The sequence below is a fragment of the Echiichthys vipera genome, assembly GCF_963691815.1.
Source record: "Echiichthys vipera genome assembly, chromosome: 19".
Classification (NCBI taxonomy): Eukaryota; Metazoa; Chordata; class Actinopteri; order Perciformes; family Trachinidae; genus Echiichthys; species Echiichthys vipera.
The window spans coordinates 17,340,510-17,343,009 of NC_139844.1; positions in this window are offsets into that span (position 1 = coordinate 17,340,510).

Sequence of the window (2,500 nt, forward strand, 5' to 3'; positions counted from 1 at the left end):
CGAGAAACAAAAACCCTTTCAAACAGGTCAGAAAACAGATCAGAGGAAATTATCGCGATACGCACACACACACACACACACACACACACACACACACACACACACACACACACACACACACACATACACACACACACACTGCCAACGCTTAATGAGAATCATTTACATGTCAGGATGGTACTCCCAGGGGTGGGGGAGGGGCCACAGTGTTGAGAATTGTGTCACTCACTGGTTCACAGGTTCTCATAATCGGTCTTTTCTCTCACAAAGACACACACTCATACACACACAAAATGCAAAGCGTACAGAAATTCCTCAAAAGTCCAAACTTTTCCCGACTGTTTGAACCCAGTTAAAAAAAAAAAAAGGGTATAAATCACCTTTTTTTTTCTGCCTGCAGTCTCTTTTTTAAACTGTTACTATACAACATGATGTGCCCCCTCCATGACATTAGTCTTCTGATGACAATGAGTTCCTGTCTCTCTCCGGGGTCAAATCTAGAGCTACGTCGGCGGCAGTCTGCCCTTGTTTTAGGACAAGACCGGGCCCTGCCAACGGGCCACTCTGTGACATCATCATTACCCGACAGCTAGCCTGATGCATCGTTCTGTCAGCGAAAATTAAAGAAACGGATGCTGGTGCAACTTCAAGGGCACTGCCGACGGGAAACAGACCCCCGTTAAAGGCATGGCAGGGGAAAAAAACACAAGAAAAACCTCTCCTCTGTGGGTTTTTGGAAGAGTGGTTATGAGTCCGGTTGGAGAGAGCGAGTCATCTCTCTTCTTTTCTTTCACCCTTCTTTTTTTAAACCCCCTCTCACCCTTCTCTAGCGCTCTGAGTGATAATAGAAAAACTGTACAGCTATTCTTTGTTTCATCCTGACAGTATTTACAGTAGCGACAACAATATTTCATACTCTGAAAACGGACTCCCAAGTTTATTTTTCTGTGCTCAAGAAGACAGCCATTCAGCACAATACAAAAAGGTAAAGAATCCAAAAGGAAAACTGGTTACGGAAAAAAAAAAACTACAACTATTGCTCCTAATCTACCAACAACTCACTTTTTCAGAAAACAGATTTAAACAAAGCCGTCACTAAAAGATTTCTTTTATGAAACAATTTCTAATAGTGCCTTCCAAGGAACTTCCCCTACTGTATATATTTTTTCCAATAGATTTATCTTTTACAATTCTTAAAAAAGGCTATATATGTATTTCAATAACGTCATCCTTAAAATCAAACGACCCCAGAAAAGGAAAACTTGACAAAAATATTTTCAACGTGGTATTAAGGTCTTGCTAATCCTTTATGCACATAAGTCTTCATTATCCTGAATTAATCTTTTTAGGCGCAGGAACTCTTTAACTTTAGGGTGGGGTTGCAGGAAAGGAGGGGTGGGGTTGGTGTGTGTGGGGGGGGTGCGATAATAATCTGTGCATCAGATAAAAGTGTCCTTTCCTTTCTCCTTTGTTTGAGGCGCTTTAGAGCCCATGGCTGGTGCTTTGAGACTCTGAGACGAGTAGGGCCTAGCCCATCCTTCAGTGAGAAATGTGTCCGGCTCGCTCTCTCAGGACTCCCGGATCTTAAGAAGAACACTGTTTCGGGGAGGAGGAGAGGGAGGACATAATGAAGGGAGTAACTCTCTGTCTTTCTCTGCCTCCTTTTGTCAGACGCTTTGTCTCGCTTAGACGAGTCAGCAGGTTAAGCAACCTGCCCCTTTTCATCTTTTGTGACACACACACACACACACGCACGTGCGCACGCATGCACGCACACACACACACACATACACACACCAGAAGATAATTTCGCCAAGGTGAGATCAACAGCTAGCTCGCTCGCACTCTAGAAAGCATTCGAGTCCTCTCATTGCTTCAAACTTACCTCATCAAAAGGGCAGCTTACACTAACTGCTGATACAGTTCTTCAAAGCCTGAGAGGGCGGATCAAATTAATAAAACACTAGATATACATTTACAACTCGAATGGAAAGTCTGGGATTAGAATCTCAGGTAAAAGTGAAAAAGGAATGGCGTTTAACAAACTGGGCACAGTGGCTTCAACACAATCACACTTTGGGTCTTAAAAGCTGCCAGTTTGGGACTGAGGGACACAGCAGAGGGTTTCAGGTGCGTGTTGCTCCTCACTCTGTGCCTTTGTCCCCGCTCTTTGTAGTGCTGAGAGCTTCTCCATCTACCCCTGGGGTGAGTGCTCACCTCCGACCTTGTATTGTTGCAATGAGAGAGGAGCTAGATCACTCAAAGGCAGGTGAATGTGGAGGGAAGGAGCAGTGTGTGTGTGTGTGTGTGTGTGTGTGTGTGTGTGTGTGTGTGTGTGTGTGTGTGAGTGTGTGTGTGTTGTTTGCGGGGGAAGTTCCACTTGAAGCAGAATTAATGTGTTGCTTAAATTCCCCTCTCTCTATGCCCTCTTTGAATTGTCTTTCTCTCTGTGATGCTTTTATTTGTATGTCATCTATTGTTTCAGCAACACTGTACTTTC